Raw genomic sequence first — 19,376 nt, forward strand, 5'->3', positions numbered from 1 at the left:
AATCAGACCAAGCTTATTGTGTCCTGAGTACCCGGAGCATCCCCATGTACATGGATCTGACCATCCTGACACCTTCTGGAGTGCGATCGGCTCCAAGCAGAGACAGCGTCATCGTTTAAACTGAACAGGCTTAGAGCTGTCAACCTGGTGGCAGGTGAGAAAGAGGTGAGAGGGAGAAGTTGGAGATCTGGTGGGTTTGTCTTTATGACCCCCTCACATAATAATCTGTTGTTCCTGCGTCATCGGTCAGAAGGCCCCGCTTCATTCATAGTAAACGCCAAGGGCTTCAAATGGCTGACAAGAGCCTATGCGATTTCCCCTACTCCTACCCCTCTACGCTTGTCGCTGTGTCCCCTTTCTGTTCAGGCAAGTGACATCAGCGAGGCGGCTGTCACTCCAGTGTGAGGACCCCCGTGCCTTGGCACTGGCCAGCCCTGGCCTCTAATGTCTTCCCCTAGTGTCCGTGTGAGTCTCTTCCTCATCCCCTCTGACCTTCACTTGGCAACCCCTTTTCAGTGGGTGCTCTTACCCCACTCTGGTCACTCCACTTCAGCCCTCTGCCCCACAGCCCTAATTGCTCATATCAAGCGCTACTTTGCTATAAGACCTATTGTTTTTAAATACATGATAGAATTTATGTACACATTCTCTGCATTATCTGTCCACTTCCCATCCACATTAGGATACAAGACCCTTCAGGGCAGGAGTTTTTATCTGTTTTGTTCACTGGAATGTTCAGTATTTGGAAACAGTACCCAGTACATGTGGAGAACATTTTTTTACAGTAGACCCAGTTGTTTCGAGGCATTTCTCTCACACGTCTTTTAGGTGTTTCCAGGCACGCCCCTCTGAAGACATCAGCACTGAGACATGGTCCTTGGTTGGACCTGCAAGTGTGTGGACTCCTGAAGGAAGTCATTCTGATTTTGAAAGCCAGAGTGGAAACACAGAAGTCCGGTATGTTGTGCACGAGCTGCTCTGTGTTGTCACTTCCCTCGCAGTGGCTCCATTGCCAAATTTCAACTCAAAAGGGCATCACAAGGGGAACAAATGCAAAACTCTATGTAACGTTTCCTAGAGCAATAAACACAGGATTTCCTGCATTTGAAATGACTTCAACCAATTGCGTGTTCCCTCAAAAATAGTGTGGGGACAAATCTGGACTCTGTTTCCTTAGGTGCAGATCTCTCACTGATTGAAATCTATGGCTCAGCGAGAGGTTTCGCCAGCTCCCCAGCCGCACTGAGGCTGGGGGGCCGCAGAAGCAAGTTTCCATTTCCGACTGACTTCCCAGCCTTAGTAATTTCATCTCGTCTCCCCACGTGGAGCACACAATCTTCAAGTGCTAGAATTGCTCTGTTCTTATGAGCGCTCTCACAGGCAGCTTGGTGATGATTAAGAAGGTACATTGGGTCGGAAACAAATACTTCTGGCTCCTTTGTTTCAGAAATACTAAGAGAGGAGACTGCTGGAGGGTTGATTTTGAGTTTTTGAATGTTGGCATTTGTTTCTGGTAGGGAGGGATAAACTTTCGAACTTAAAATCTTGACAGGAAGGAAATATTCTTTCAACAGAGGGATGAGAGTCTCCTCCTCTCAGAGACAATTCTAGTCACACCAGAATAATTTGTAAATCTGAACAAGAAACAGTTCTTTTCACCGTTTCCCATTCCTGATAAAGTGTTTGTGATGAACTACGTGAATGGAATTCTGTTACCAGACTTCAGTTACTCTTCATTTTAAAACCCTTTTTTAGTGAGTTGCTTCCGGAAGTGTGTGGTTTCATGTTGGCCTGAAACTCATTTGTGCATTAGTCATCCCAGTAATATACCAGAGAGGCATAGCACCGCTCTAACTTCCTAAGGACAGAAGAGACAGAATATAATAAAAATTCTACAGAAATATGGTGCTTTATGCCATTAGTGTGATGTTGCCAGGCAGGAAATCTTTTCAGAAAAACTGGGACAAATCTTCAGAGTGAGCATTTATAATGCTTTTTCTATAGTGTTGCCCCAGTTACTATCAAATATAAACAGCTGCATTTCTGGGCTTTGTCCTGACGATGGTCCACGTGTTTGGGCTCAGGGAGCACAAATCTGTAGCTTCAGTGAATTACTGCCATTTATTTTGTTAGTTTTGGGGGCTTGATTGTTGAGAATCCAGTGATATTTATCTGTTCACCATATGTCCAAGTTTTAATAAATTTATACAAATTAATTCATTAAAATATGACTATGTAAATATCCATGATTAATATTTGAGAGGGAATTCCATTTTAGAATAATAACAGGAAATACCATTTTAAGATGCCAGACAACATAATAAGTATTTCCCATATAATGATCCAATAAAATCTCAGTAAAGCATATTTTATAGATGAGAAAACTGAGACTCAGAAAAATTAAGAAATTTAACCAAGTTCCCACTTAATTCAATGAGTTCTAACCCAAACCTCTAGGCTCTTAGCAAATATTCAACAAAAAAACTACAAAAGACACCACCATTACCCCTGCTCACCCAATCATTCTTTCTTCCATGTTGGAGGTGCTGCTTTCCAAGTTTAAGCCTGGAAATACAAAAGAAGCCTAAAGTAGTTCTCTGGTAAAAGGCACCACTTTGGTTTGCACATGAAGATTCTCTAATATTATACTGCAAATTAAAGGAATGCTGGCAAGTGAGGTGGACTTTTTTTTCTGAACAGAAAATGGATCCAACAACTTATTACTATTGCCAAATGTGAGTGGACAATAATGATTTCTATGTGTTTATATTCAATATTAATAATTTTTATTATTTTCTACTCCATGTCCATCAAAGGAGGTGTGTTTCATACGAATTTAGACATGTTTAAGAGATCATTCCAGACTCAAAACTGCATCTAATGAGGCTGAGCAGAACCACACTCCATCCGTGTTCCTCACACCATCCGTCTCTACAGAGACAAGCCTTTAGAGCTCTTTGTGAAGTGGAGGCACAAAGCTGATGAAGGGCTTTTTGACCCAAGGCTGAATATAATCCAATATCTAACAGCAGACACCTGTCTTCTCACCTCAAAAGTAGATTTGCATTTAATACATGAGCTGAATTCATGTGACCGTCAGACAGTTTCCAAATCGAGTTACTCCCTTCAGGGCTGGGGACTCCATTTTCCAGTTGGAAGCCTGCGGCGCGATGGCCTTAGCAGAGCGTCACCAGGAAAGCAAAACGCTGAGTTCTAACATTCAGATGAGAATTAGCTGTTTAAGACTTGAAATATAATTTCCACCAGAAATCACGCTTCAAATAGTCATGTCTTCACCTTAGCTTTCCGACAGTATTCTCCTGACAGTTCTAGCACAGTGCTATGTGGAAAAGAAAGGGAAGATTTCTTTCAGCTGGACCGTTTGTTTGCCGCTCTCTCCAACTTCTGAGAGCACTTTGCTCACAGCCTCCCGGGCCCTCTCTCCGTGCATACCTCCTCTCAGGCTGCTAACCTTCCCTGAATCACAGGTCTCCCATGGGCTAATTAGAATGGAGATTACTAAGTTCTACCTCTTATGTAGGCATTTCTGGAAGTGGGGCATGGACCCTGCATTTCAACCAGCTACCCCGGTGATTCATTTACATGCCGAGCTCTGATAGTTACTCCACTAAGTGTTCTGGCTCTCAACACCTACTTTTACCTCCACCCAAATCCAGACTTCTAGTCACTCAAGCTGGCTGAGCTCAGCTAAAGAGGAGACAAAGGCTATGGGTTACTGCAATTTTTGCTAAAGATTTGGGTGATGGTATCCTCAAGCTCCTTGCACTTTTCTCCCTGATGGGTCCTCTGACCTAATGATAATCATTTTTAACAAGTAGATAGATTTCTTTTTAGATAGAGATGATTTTTTTCAAAAGTTGGCATTGCTATATGTAGAGATCTTTACCCCACTTTTTAAATTTTAATATTTTCTAACCTATTAGGTATTTTGTGACAAGAGAATTTTAAATGACTACTGAATATTTAAATGTTATAAATATGACAAGTTGCCTAGCTGCTGAACAATATCTCTCTTATAAACAAGGTTCCGATGAATGAATATTCTTGAATATAAATCTTTGAGAGAATCTTTCCTTTTTCCCTTGAGGTTCATTTCTGGAAAGAGAACTCAGTTTTCTCACTACAGATTGCAAACTACTCACTGGAAAGGATTGTACCAGTTTACATCCCCAGCAGCTGGGTGAATTCCCTTTTTCTAACCACACCATCATTCGTACGGAGCAACATCAGCACAAAAAAGTTCTAGACAGTTTTTTGAAAATGAAGAATCATCCAAGTTGTGACTTCAAAGAACAAAGAAATAAGGAGATAAAACTGAGTTATGTGAAGTTCTCCGGAGAGTGACTCGGTGACTCCGGAGCTGGACCATGTGGCCCTCCCATGAACCACGCCCACGGAAAGGCCAAGCAGATCATGAAGCTACAGTCCAGCAAAACTGGAGATGCCTCTCCTACACATCCAGGACAGTGACTAGTCAAGGGTTCACACAGGTAGTATAGGGAAGAATTACCCAAGACAAGATTTCCTGGGTCCACCCAGAGATTCTGACTCAGTAGAGCATAACTTCCCTTTTGATTGAGAACTTCAGGTGAGTTTAACAAAGGTGGCCGAGGACCTCACTTGGAGTAATACGAAACTGCAGAAGGTAAGAACATCTCTAGACTGCCGACCTTACAAATTTAAGCTTATTTTATCCAAGGAAATTACTCCAGTATTTCTCTTTCTGTGAGGAATCCACTCTCAGACCACTATAATTATTTTCTTCCATTCTGCAGTAGAATTCCATAAAATGATGTGCACCTACAAGCACTCCAGCTTTCCGTCTAGCACCCAGATGGATGTATGTGATTCTAGTGTGTGAGGAGGACAGAATGAGTGTAGCTGGCCATCTTTCCCACTTCATCCTCATGTATGAGTTCTAACCTGGCTTGGTTCTTGTAGTTCTAACCAGAATACAACAAGCAAATGCTTACTTAGCCTTCCAGTGGCATATTTGTTATATAAAAGTAGCCCAGGTAACAGACTGCGGTGTGAAAGTCAGAGAATGTAACTTCTGACATCCTTGGCAAGGACCCCAAGGCTAGGTCTCTCCATCAAGCGCGGTACTGAGAAGAGCTAGAGTCTGTGTTAGCATTTGCACTTCACATTTGCCAGTTCCAATTACCATCACACTGTGCGCTTAAAGGGGCCCTGTCAACATTGCTTAGATTCAAAGATCAAGTTCAATGACTTTCTGTTGTTTAAGCAACCAGTTTGTGATACTTTGCTATGGCAGCCTTAGAAAGTTAATACCTCCACTATAGTATGATTTGACATCACCCCCAACACACACACACACACACACACACACACACACACCCCTCCACCCTCCATCTCCATGCCTGAAGTGCTCCCGTTAGAGACTGTGGTCCTGGGGCCGTGACTATTCACTTTAATAGTCTTTCACTAAGTGCAATGCGTGTGAGCATACATTCTTGTTTCTCCTCCTAGGCCAAGCAGCTGGATGACTCAACTTTATATTCTCAGGTTACACATCAGGATCTCAATCGAGTGGAATTCAACAAACATGTATTAAGTACTCACTATGCGCCAGACATGCTCAGGGATCGGGACTGGAAAGCATGGAGTAACTCTCCCTGTTTGGAGAGTGCAGTCGTGCACAGTTGAAGGGCTCTGACGGAGGAGGCTTTAGGAGTACTGAGTGGGATGACTAATTTTGCCTGAGGGAGCAAGGGAGGACTCACAGAAAAGGTGAGCTGGAAAGGATGAGTTGCAGGTGACCAGATAAAGGAGGAAATTCTGACTGAAAGGAACAGGGTGTGCCAAAAGACAGGATAAGCCAATGAAGTCTGTTTGGAGGTAATGAGAACTTCAGGAGGGGAGAAACTCAAACAGCTTCATGCACCGTGGTTGGAAGCGGTCCATACTCCCCCGCCTGGTGCACGTTGCCCAGCAGCATCCCTGAAACAAGCAGCTGGTCCCAGCAAACCAGCATCACCGACCCCATTCCTGCTCCTTGGCTTCTAAGGGAAGGAAGGAAGCCGCCCAGGGGCCAGGGTCTCCACACACACCCCACTTTCCCAGGCCTGACTGCCCCTCTGGAGAGCTGGAAAGAAAGCAGTTGAAGAGATGAGCTTTAACTAGTCCCGCACATCTGCTCAGGAGAACATACTCTCTTTATTGCTGTCTTCACATCCAGGGCTCATTCCTCTTGTCAGAAAGAAGTCCTGGTGGTGTTCCTCCTTCTTTCTGTGTGGTCACTCTAGAATCTGTGTGTTTTGGCAAATAACTGCTATTTTTCCTATTTATGGAGTATTTCCCATGTCACACACTTGCAGGTTTTCTGTGGTCCGGTGGTCTGTCAGGGCCCAGCTGGCCAGCAGTATGGAACAGTCATTAACACCACAGATGCTTTTTATAGCCTCCGTGTCCAGCCCCAAGTTAAGTGCAGTTAGATAAGTCTAAAACTGCGTTAAATCACACATATCTAGCTGTGGGAAAGTGCTCATTTCTGATAAGTGCCTTTCAGATTTTATATCAAAGCTAAAAATAAAACTTCTGTACCAGCCAAATGATAAAATATTCATTTTTGCCTTTTCAAGATATAGGAGAGTAAAGTAATAATTTGGAAAAAGTATTTTGTGACTGATCTAAACCAAGCCATAATCCTTATAAGAATAAAATGTCCCAGGGTACTAAACAAAGAGCAAAATACCTCATTCCATTCCATTCTTCTGCTTTCTTATGACCTGTTTTGAGATGTAGAGATTTGCCAGGTGCCTATTCAGATGCTGAATTTCCTCTTTCAAACAGAATTTTTAGCAGCTGTGTAACCATCAACTGGCCTGTCTCCTCATCTCTCAATAATCTTCCATCTCATTTGGACTGCTTTTACAAATAACAATTTTACTGGGACATAATTCACATATCATATACTTCATACATGAAAATGTACAATTTAATGGATTTATTATATACAATTTAATGTATATAATTTAATATACAATTTAATGGATTTAGTGTATTCATAGAACTATGCAAGGGTAGTCAATTTCAGCACCTTTTCATCACTTCAAAAAGAAAGCCTACATCCAATAGCAGTCATTCTCCTTTCCTCCTGCCCTTTCCCCCTTAAGCCCTAGACAACCATGAATCTACTTTCTGTGTCCATAGATTTCCTATTCTGGACTTTTCATGTTAATGGAATCACACAATACATAATCTTTTGTGATTAATTTCTTTTTCTCAGCATAAATGTCTTCACAGTTGACCATGTTACAGTTATATCAGTGTTTTATTCCTTTTTACTACTGAATAATACTCTATTGTGCAGATGGACCACTCTTGCTTATCCAGTCATCAGGTAAGGGACATTTAGGTTGTATCCACTTTGAAGTAGTAACTAACTTTGCCCTAGGACATAACACTGCACAAGTTTTTGTACGGACACGTTTTCAGATGTTTCGCTAAGTCATATCACTTTGATTAGCTTTTCAGTGTGGAATAAGGCCATCCCCAGATTTCATATTTGACTGATAATGCTGCCTTCAAAGACTTACAAAAAGGTCCATTTTGCTGTCAACATAACTACATAAGTATTTGCACAAAACAAGAACTGGTAATCACTCTGGTAATAACCTCTGATGTATGAAGTGTAATCAAAATACACAATGAATGTCAAAATTTTTAAAAATTTATTACAGTAAAATTTAGATTGCCATTACTCTCTTTCAAAATATTTCCCCTAAAACTACTCTCCATCACTTCAAACTCATTTATTCAGTCATTCTGCAGCACTTCTAAAAGTTCTCCTTCCTGAGTCTCTTTATGAGACATGATTTTAAAAATATGGTCATACAGTGCCTTGGGGTGAATGGTTACCACAACTTGGGGTGAACAGAAAAAGGGGCTGGGGATCACAAAGGATACCTCACAAACCTACCAGCCCCAAAACTAAACAAAGAAAGCAATGACTTGCTGAACTCCAAGTCTGCAGATTTTCTTTTACCCACTCATTAAAAGAAAAAAACAGAAGGAATAAAAAGGTCACGCTGCTGTGGAGTACCATCCAATGGAAAGATAGGCTCATGAAAACATTTTGGTGTGTCCTCATCTACCTTATTCACTAGGTCTGGCACCATACAACTTCTGGCTCTTCCTCAAAATCAAAATAACCATGAAAGGTAAACATTTTGAATCAATTCAGGACATCAAGGCAGCCATGACAGTGAAACTGATGACACTCAAAAGAGAACACTTCCAGAAGTGCTTCAGGAAGTGCAAAGACTCATGAGATAGTGTGCTCAAAGCAAAGGAGAATATTTTGAGAAAGACTAATGGCAATGTGTCTTTTATTGCAATAATTTTTAAAAAGTAACTTAAATGTTCACTGTGTTTTTTATCACATTTCATAGAAGAAGCATCAGTTGGTCAGCAATTGTGTTGCCTCATAACCTAAGGAAGGTTCCGTGCCATTTGAAATACAAACCACACTGTCAAAAGTTAATCTTTAGTAAGAGACGCTCTTCTCCTTTGTGTTATATTTAATGGTTTAATAACAAAATAGAACCCCGTGATTTTCAGGGCAGGCACAGGGACAACAATATAGGGAGTTCATACCATCTGCTCTCAATATCAATGTTGTACTTTTCTGTTTGTGGAATATTTCACATCAGCACCGAGCATTTGTGATGATCCAGGCTTTGGGCTCGGTACAGAGGTAAAAATGTGACCAAGATGTGATCACACTCTTTGCAAAGCCACAACGCAGCATGAAGATGAGTCTGGATGGATGGGCCCATCACTAATCCCCAGCAGGCATCAGTGTGTGGCCACTGAGATGGAGGACAAAGTGCTACCAGGTGGGGACCTCAGGGAACGTCCCAAGGGAAAAGTGACACCTGACATGCATCTTAGTAAGATTTTGAGATGTAAATTGTATGAAAAAGATATGGAAGAATTGCACACCAAAAATATATGAATAAAAGCAAATAAACAAGATCACAAAAAGTTTGTTTGAAGAATTCATATTTAAATTTCCTCAGTACTACATTCTAGGCTCAACACTTTGTCAATATCCCTAGGTTTTCTAGATAATTTCTTCATTTCTAAAACAGGGAAAATAACACCACATGTGCTGTGAGGTCTAACTGGTGATATATTTACAATGTTCAACACAGTTTCTGAAACATAGTAAATTCTCAATAAAGAATTGGCTTCAGGGCTTGGATATAATGCAGGAAGATAAAAGGGAGCAAAAGGTCGATGTGACCCATAATGCAGAGAACACTGATCTGGGATGAGAAGTTTGAATGTAGATCTATACACAATAAACGACCTCATTTGAGTTATGCTTTGACAGAAAGAGGTAAGATGGGGGAAGCTTTAGAAGGTCAATGAAGCAGTCTAGCCCTGTGTAAAGCTAATATGGCAAAAAGTATAGAAATTAATATAAGGAGTGTATTTGAAAGGTTTTATAAATGTGGGCTATACCTAGTATATGGCAGCTGCTTATACTTTGATGCAAAAGAGTAGCCAAAGCTTTTGAATCAGTGTAGGTAGGAGACGACTGCCATGAACCTGAAAGACTGAACTGAGAGGAAAGGGGAGATGACACTGAGGTCTGAGGAGTGTGAGGCACCATGAGGCACCAGTATGAAGCAGTTCAGGAGACAGAGCGAGAACTTGGAGAACTTCGGCATGGAAAAGAGACTCTGCTGTCACCTCTCAAGAACTACTAGGTGAGAACTATTTTCTCAGGAGTGTCATGATTGCCATAAAGGAGAAACAAAAACCGAGAAGTCCTTGAGACCAGCCCTGCCTGTCTAACAGTGTCGCCAACAAGAAAATCCTTCACAGACTGTCAAGTGCCGAGAAGCACAGGCACAAGCAGCTGCTGAGGAGCAGGCCCCAGGGAGCCCCACACACCTGTGACTTCCTCCTAGTTCTGAGCAGCAGTCAAATGAAATGGAGCCCACTAGTACTGGAAGAGGAGGTGACAGGGAAGGACTCATTCTGCCAAATTTTTGACAAGAAAAATTGCTCACATATACTTCAGGAAACTTTGTTGATCATTTCACCTTTCTGGGCTATTCCAGCTGCCTTTTGAGTTTGAACTTCCAGCCACTTCCTCAAATTAAGTAAGGATCCAGGGGGACTTCTCTGGCCGGAACCCACGGGTGGGTGCCGTCTACTATCCTCTTCCTTGCAGGAAGCAACCTCAGGAGCAAACCAGTTTTTCTGCCATCTTGTATTTTGCATCAGGTCTTTCAAGTGCAAATAGTCCCCACACTTTATAGTCATTAAAGGACAGGGGTGTTAGGGGGACAATTGGCCTTAGACTGTAGTGAAATCTTATTTGACATCTCTGGAGACCAGAATCTGCAGCCTCAGGAAGGATAAGAACGTCAGCAGTGCCAGACTCCGCAAGTGCTGAGGTTTAAAACCTGTAAGCTGAAGTTTTTCACAGGGCCTTGGGAGGTAGCCATTTTCTCCCAATTTTCAGACAAGGAAATGTGGCTAAGAAAAGTCAAGTTGCCTGAAGTCAGAAGCTAGTAACTCAGCCACAAGCTGTACCTGAACTTGCCAGACAGCAATGTTTATTCTAAGGGAAATTTTCTGTTAGATTTGGGAAGATTCTGGTAGCTGTTGACCACCAGAGTCCCCAGTACACAGGCTCAGACTCCTGTGCAATCCATGGCCTTGGACTTTTTTAATTTTCCAGTTAAATCATTTAACACTTTGCCATTCTTGCTAAATTCACCACTCCATGTATTTTTCTGCTTACATTTTATTATCAAATACCTCTATGAATGAATTAAAGAAAACCATGCCCATTTAGGTTTAACTTTTTCTTACATTCTTTTTAGACAAAACCTGATGGGGAAGAAGGGTTAAAATAAATTCCACGTCAGTGAAGGGTAAGTCTGCCTTGCTATCCTGGAAGTGCTTATGTGTAATTGGTTATACAAATACCTTTCACAAACGAGATTGTAAAAGTGCAAAACACAAATTTGAAAACAGTAACAATAAATCTCTATTCTAGGAATGTAGGAAAATTAGTAAAAGTTATATATTTTATTTGATAAATTTGAAAATATAACACATGCAAAATACACAATAAATCAGAGTAAACTAAGAATTTATACATAATTATTAACTTATAAATTTAATAATTCATCAATATGCCCTAGGCAATGTGCCCAAAAAAGTGTGTTTTGTTCTAGGAAAGTGTATATAGAGTAAAGCAGGCTTAGTAAGGTTCACAATTTTGCTAAAATAAATCACTATCTTCTAACTTTAAGAAAAAACAGTAATTCTTAGGGCTATAGTAAATACAAGTTTTAAAAATTATGTTCTGTCCTAAGAGGTAACTACTCCCACACAAAGGCATTTACAAGAAAATAGCTGGAAAACTCAAAAGTCTAGTACTTATTTTGCACGGGTACAATATTTTGTTATTATTTACTTCAGACAAGGTACTTATATCATACTTTCTCTCAGCCCTAAGAAAATGGAAAATAGTAAAATAATATTCAAAGCACACTCACATCATTATGAGATCTTTGATTTTTTTTGTTTTGAGGAGCTCTAAGGTTTCTTGAGCTTTTTATCACACTACTTCTCAAATTAGTCTCCTTACCTAGAATAAATAAGAAATTAAAATATACAGATTTATAAGCCTTCTGAGAAGGGTTATTTGTAAGTTGGGTTTGCTCTAAGGATGACTTGTGTTGATTTTATTGAGATAATTCAACCCGAGCTCCAGTCCTTACAGGAGGTTTTCTTTTCCGTGGCCAGAGCGCATCTGACAACTTTCTACTGTGTGCTGTCAGGTGAAGAAGGGAGAGTTAACGCGGCATGCACCCTCATGGGTAGAAACAAGAGCTGTGTGGTTCTGTTCATCAGCTCTCAAGGGCTTCATCTCATTCTTTGGCCAATCTAGCTTCATTCTCTACGGTCATCCTGCTCTTGCTGACACCCTACATCTGTTGATCCCGAACAAACTCCTTTCCTGGTAAATCCCACTGTCTGATGTTTTTGGTTTTTTGTGTAGGGATTGTTTTTGGTTTTTGCCAGCATCAAATTTATTCATTTTTCAATCTTTATCAAGTTAGTTATAAACAGAATAACAGCCAGACTAACATGCCAAAAAACATATACGACACATAATTATACTAAGTACTCTTTCAGATACATTGACTGAATTACAACTTCTCTCTCTCTCTCTATCTCTCTTTCTCTCATTGCCCCTCTTGTTTTTCACTTTATTTACTTATTGGGTTTCTTGTATAAGAGAAATGATACAATATTTAAGCTTTGTGTCTGATATATTTCACTGAACATTGTGGTTTCAACATGCTCCTATTTTTCTACAAATGACTCAAGTTTATCTCTCTTTATGGGAGAGTAGAACTCCATTGTGTATAGATAACTAAATTTTCTTTATCAATTCTTCTGTTGGTGGGCTTACAGAAGGCTTCCAAGATTTAGGTATTAGGGATAGTACATTGCTATGCATGTGTCAATATAATATAATAGCCTTAGAGAAGATACCTAGAAAGAGAATACCTGAGTCAGTGGAATTCCTGTGTTTAGTTTTTTAAGGACTCTCCATACAGATTCCCAGAGAGGCTGTATTATTTTACACTCCCACCAACAGTGGATAAGAGCTCCTTCCTCCCTGCAGCTTCTCTGGCATTTGTATTGATTGATTTCCTGATAATAGCCATCCTTTCTGGAGTCAGATGGAATCTCAGAGTTGTTTAATTTGCATTTCTCAAATGGTCAGTGATGTTGAATATTTTTTTTATGTATTTATTGGCCATTTGTACTTTATCTGAGAAGTGTCTATTTGTTTCACATGCTTACTGTTGATTGGGTCTCGGAATTTGGGGGTCTCATTTTGCTGAGTTCTTCACATACAGTGGTACCTCGGTTCACAAACAATTTGTGGTACGATTCTGGGAAAAAGGGCTATGTTCGTGTTTGTGTAGGGAAGATAGCCATGCTCTTGTTTGTCATTCAGTGAGGAGTTCATGACTAGAAGCAGAATTTTGCTGACCGCTTCAGTTCATGAACTGAATTGGTTATGAACAGAAATGTTCGTGAACCAAGGGACACTGCATTTCAGATGAGTACCTTTGTCTATTGAGTACCTGGCAAAAGTTTTTCCATCCTGTGAGTTGTCTCTTCACTCCGTTGGTGGTTTCCTTTGTGGTGCAGAAGTTTTTCAATTTGATTTTATCTCATTTGTTGATTCTTGGTTTTATTTCTTATCTCACCAGAGTTCTAGTCAGAAAGTCTTTGCCCATGCCTTTGTCTTCAAGAGTTTTACTTATTTTGTCTTCCAGCAGATTGTTTCTGTTTTAATATTTAGATCTTTGATCAACTTTGATTTTAATTTAGTGCATGGTGAGAGATCTGAGTCTAGGTTCAATGTTCTGCATGTGAATATCCAGTTTTCCCAGAGCCACTTGTTAAGGTGGCTATTTTTCCTCCAATAAAAGTATTTGACCCTTTTTTCTAAGATAAGGTATCTGAGTGCACCTGGTGTTTTTTCTGCATCCTCTTCTCTTCGGCGCTATTGATCCACAAGTCTATGTTTTGTTTATTTGTTTTCTTGTTTTGGGGGGAGCTTTTGGGTTTTTTTGTTTGGTTGGTTTTGTTTTGTTTTTGCTAAAACCATGCTGTTTTCATCACTGGAGCTTTGTAGTATAATTTGCAATCCAGGATTATGGTGTCCCCTAGTTGTGCAGAATTTCTTTTATTATTCTAGGTCTCTTCTGGTTTCATATGTACTTCAGGATTGATTTCCCTAAATCTGTGAGGAATGCTATTGATATTTTGATTTGGATTGTTGTAAATCTGTATAACAGTTTGGAAGTATGGCCATTTTGACTATATTGGTTCTGCCTATGCAGGAATAAGGGATAACTTTCTATTTTCTGTTATCCTCTCCAATCTCCTTTTCAAAGTACTGTACTTTTTATGGTACAGATCTTTCACTTCCTTGACTATGTTAATTCCTAAGAATTTCTTTCTTTCTTTCTTTCTTTCTTTTTTTTTTTTTTTGATGCTGTTGTGAAAGGTGTTCTTGCCCCAGTTTCTCTCCAAGTGAATTTATTATTGGTGTACAGGAAGGCTATTGCATTTTCAGTGTTTACTTTGTATCCTGCTGCATTACTAAGTTTGGTTATTAATTCTATAAGTCTTTTGGTGGAGTTGTTGGGATCTTCAATATAAAAATCATGTCATCTGCAAATACTGATAATTTAACTCTTTTTTTTTTGTTAGGGTTTCACTATGCAGTTCAGGCTGGCCTTCAATTCACTTTGTAGCCCAGGCTGGCCTCGAACCCACAGTGATCCTCCTTCCTCAGCCTCCTGAGTACTGGGATCATAGATGTGCACTACCATGCCTGGCTGAATTTTTCTTCCCTACCCATGTCCCTCTTATTTTTTTCTGTTGTCTAATTGCTCTGGTTAATATTTTGAAAACTATTTGAACAGGAGTGGTGATAGTGGACATCCTTGTCTTGTTTCCAATTTTAGAGGGGTAACCTTCAATTTCTCTCCACTTAATATGATGTTGGCCATTGGCTTGTCATACAGACCTTTATCAAATTGAGATAAAGATATACCTATACCTATAACTATACCTATTTTCTTTGTTTTTTTTGTGTTTTTTTTTTTTAACCACGAATTGATTCTGGATTTTCTCAAATGATTTTTCTGTGTCTATTGAGATGATCTGTGGATTTTTTTCATTACTTCTGTTTATGTGGTATATTACATTTATTGATTTGTGTATGTCGAACCATCCCTGCATTTCTGGAAGGAATCCTACTTGGTCATGAAGTATGATCTTTTTAATGAATTGTTGCATTCTGTTTGCCAGTATCTTATTAAAGATTTTTGGGTCTATTTCATTAAAGAGATTAGCCTATAGTTCTAACTTTTGGTTGAGTCCTTTTCTGGTTTTAGAATTAGGGAAATGCTTGCTTCAAGGAATGATTTTGGGCATACTACACTAGTATCTTGGTTCACAAACTTAATTTGTCCCATGATTCTAGAGAAGATGGCCACATTCATGTTCATGTGGGAAAGATGGCTGCAGTCATGTTTGTTACCTGATACAGTGTTTGCAAACAAAAATGAAATTTTGCCAAATATTTCTGTTTGCAAAATACAAACAAAAGCATTCATGAGCTGAGGTACCACATACTTCCTTTTCAGTTTCATTAAAGAGTTTGAGGAGTATGGACATTAGATTTTCTCTATAGTTCTTATAGAAGTTGTCAGTGAATTAATTGGGATCTGTGCTTTTCTTAGTTGGTAGTATTTTTAAAGTACTTCTTTGATCTCATTGACTGATACAGGATTATTCAGAATTTTTTATCTTCTTGGTTCAGTTTTGGAAGCTTGTATGTATCTAAGCATCTATCAATTACTTTTAAATTAGCATTATATTAGACTATAGTTTCTCAAAGTAGTTACTAATGATCTTCTGGATTTTGGTAGAATCCATAGTGGTCTTGTCCATTTCACTTCTAATTGCATGCATTTGGATCTTTTCTATATTTTGGTAAGATTGGCTAAGCATTTATCTTGTTGTTGTTTCAGTGAATCAATTCTTTGATTTATTGATTCTTTGTACTGTATTTTTTTTAGTCTCAATTTTATTAATTTATGTTCTGGATTTTATGATTACTGTCCTCACAGTAGTACTTGACTTGGGTTGTTCTTGTTTTTCTAGCACCTTGAGGTACATCACTAAGCTATTTATTTGAGCTTGTTCTGTTTTTCTGATGTGATCATTCATGACAATAATCTTCCCTCTTAGGACTGCTTTATTTTGTTAGATAGGTTCTATATGCCATGCTGGCATAGTCACTTTATTGTAGGAACTACCCAATTCAATCTTCAGTGTCTTCTGTGACCCACTGATTACTCATGAGGATATTGTTTAATTTCCAAATGTTTACGTGGTTTCTTTTGCCATTGATTTCTGCTTCATTGCACTGTGATCTGATAAAAGGCATGGGACGGTTTTGATTATTTTGCATTTAGTTAAGCATGCTTCTTGGGCTACTATGTGGTCTACTTTGGAGAAAGTCACATGTGCTGCAGAGAAGAATGTATATTGTGTTGCTGGATGGAACACTGTAGAGATCTGTTCATTCCATTTGTCTGAAAGTTCGGTTCAACTCTGATATTTTTTTGTTGACGTTTTTATCTAGTTGATCTTTCTATTTGTGACAATGAGGTATGGAGTTCCCTCATTATAATTATGTTGATGTTTATCTGATTGTTCATGTCATTTTTGTGTTATGAATATTTGCATGCTGATATTTGATGCATATATGTTTATAATGATCTCATCCTGTGGAATTGTTTCCTTAACCAATACATAGTGACCTTTTTGTCTCTTCTGATCCACTTTGGCTTGAAATCCACTTTCTCTGAAATTAAGATACCTACTCCTGTTTTTTTCCAGTTTTCTGTTGCATGGGATACTGTTTTCCATCCTTTGATTTTTAATCTGTGCATTTCTTTTTGAATTAAATATGTTTCTTGTATACAGCATGTAATGGTTGATATACTGTGTCAACTTGAGAGGCTTAGAAGTTTAACTCAGCGGGGGACCTGGGTCCTTACTTTGTAAACATCTTGAGCTTGTGAAAGAGGAGGGCACAGAGATGGTGTGAGTGCTACACCTGCCCTAGGGAGTGGTAGCCTACTTACAATAAATACAAGGGAGGAAAAGAGGCTTGCTCCTCCCCCTTTTGCTCTTGTTGCATCTGCTGTCTTCTGCCACCTTAACTATTGCCCCTGTGCCATGCCGCCCTGCCTTGGAGCCAGCTAATTACAGACTGAAACCTCCATAAACTGTGAGCTAAATAAACCTTTCTTTTAATTTTGGGTCTCAGGTATTTTGTTTCAGCAAGGAAAGTGAGAGAAAAGTAACCAAGACACTGCATATAGTTGGAACTGTTTCTTGACCCATTCTGTCAACCTGTGTCTGTTGACTGTGGATTGAGACCTTCACAATAACAGTCACTACTACAAGGTTTTGACTTATTCCTATCATTGCATTATTTTCCTTTTATGAGTTCATTTATTTTCACCTTTTGCATAACTGCTCATCCCACCAAGTATATTCATTTTTTTTAACTTATTGGCAAACAAAACACAAAAACAAGGAAAGAAAAAAACAGAAATTTCTGTGATTTTGAATTTTTTTTCCCCAGGATTTACAATTTTAGGGCAGTGCCCAAGTCAAAATGTGTTGCTGCTCTCCATGGTAGATAAGGAAGGCAGTCAGGCCAAAGGTCCATGCTGGGTGCAATTAGTAGGAGTAGGGTGAGGACTCCAAGGTAGAACTTTCAAATCCAGAGCAACTCGCCTGGGCCTGGCCCCTGGCTATGGAGGCAAGGCCTTTGTCCTCCAGCTCAAACCCCTCATGGGTGTCTTTCCAGCCTGCTCTTTGACCACAGCTGTAAAAGGGTAGCTACCTCTTTCCCAGTCACTGTAGGAACATAATACTGTGAGCCCTGAAGTGAATCCCACAGCTGCACTCAGTCTCAGGTTCAAACAAGAGTTCCCTGCAATGGCATCTGACCAAGCACTATCTCCAAGGATATGATGGGTGCTGACACTGGAGTCACTCATGAGCCATTGCCTGACAGAGCCCTATGTGAAAACAGAATCCCATATTGTCCCTATAAATCACCCTGCTGATCCATTCCACACTAGCATTTCTACCTGAGGCCCTTCAGAGTCCCCAGCTTTCATTTTGGCTCTATAGTTTGATCTCCCTTTCCATTTTTAAAAATTTTGTTTACTTGTTTAGTTTTTGGTTTTGTGAGATAGGGTCTTGATACTAGTTCAGGCTGGCCTCAAACTCACAGCAATCTTCCTACCTCAGCCTCCCAAGTGCTGGGATTACAGCATTTGCCAACACACCTGGCTCTGGTCTCCTTTTCCTTGTGAGCCATGAACAGGAACCAGGGAGAAAGTGTAGACTATCTCTCCATTTCTCTGCCTTGAATTCTTTGTAATTTAATTTTTGTGTCAGATCCTTCCTGGTTCTTGGAGATTTCCTCTCTGTTTTTCTTCCCTACTTTTTTATTGCCCATTGTCTAGATTCTGAATTTTGGAGAGGCTGAGTTGTTGTCACTCACCACTTTGCCATTTCTTGGAAGTCCTACCTGACTTTAACAACCCACCAAGGGCTGCTATATCCTAATTGTAAAACATGTGGAAAAAATGAAAGCCACACTAGTTATGTAGATGGAAGCCACATCCAATTCATATTATCTGCCTGTCCCCCTCCCCTGCCCCTCCATGCCTTTTCCGACCTCTGAACCTTCTTCTCCATTCTATCTCCTTTCCATCCTTCAAGACCGAGCACAAAGTTTGGCTCCGAGGAGGATCCTCTGTCTCAGTCCCAACCCGTAAGGCCTTGAGGGAGAACCCTAGGCATCCACAGAGGACTTCTCAGTGGTACTGCTTGCCGAGTGATCAGCAAGGGCCCAGAGCCAGAACATGTGCTTAATTCTCAGTGCCGCATCTTACCGACTGTGTGATGCTGGGAAAGTTATTTAACCATATTGCCTCTCAGTTCCCCCATATGCAAACTGTGCCTTGTAATAGTGCCGTCTTGTGAAGTTGTTATGGAAATTAAATGAAATCATATTTATAAAACCCAATCCTGGTTCTTTCAATTTTCATTCTTAATGAGTCCATGTTTGCAGTACATAATAATCACATTCCTTGTGGGGCGTCTGCCTGGACAGAACACATCCCAGTTTTTTCTTTCTTTTTCCTCACTTGCAAAAGATCTCTCCTCTTCCTCTTATGTACTTTTCACTCTGCTCTTTATTTATATTTTTGGGTTTCTCATATCAGAGAAGCCATGTGACATTTAAGCTTGTGTGTCTGGTTTATTTCACTTAACATTATAGGCTCCAGGTCACCCATTTTTCCACAAATGACTCAAGTTTATTCTTTTTTATGGCAGAATAACACTCCATTGGTATAAATACTATGTTTTCTTTACGCATTTATCTGTTGATGGGCACATAGTTTGCTTCTAAGATTTAGCTATCATGAATTATGCTGTTATGAACATGGGTATCCATGGATCACTGTAATAATATCTTTAATGTTTTCAAGAAGATACCTAGAAGGAGAATACTTGGGTGAACTGGAACTTCTAGTTTTAAGGTTTTAAGGAATCCTCATACTGATTTCCATGGTGCTCATACTAGTTTACACTCCCACCAGCAAGGGATAAGTGTTCCTGTTGTACTTAGAGTTCACAAGTGAAACAGTTTAAAATAGGACACATAA

Source organism: Chinchilla lanigera, unplaced genomic scaffold (assembly GCF_000276665.1).
Source record: "Chinchilla lanigera isolate Chin_1 unplaced genomic scaffold, ChiLan1.0 scaffold00065, whole genome shotgun sequence".
NCBI classification, from domain to species: Eukaryota; Metazoa; Chordata; class Mammalia; order Rodentia; family Chinchillidae; genus Chinchilla; species Chinchilla lanigera.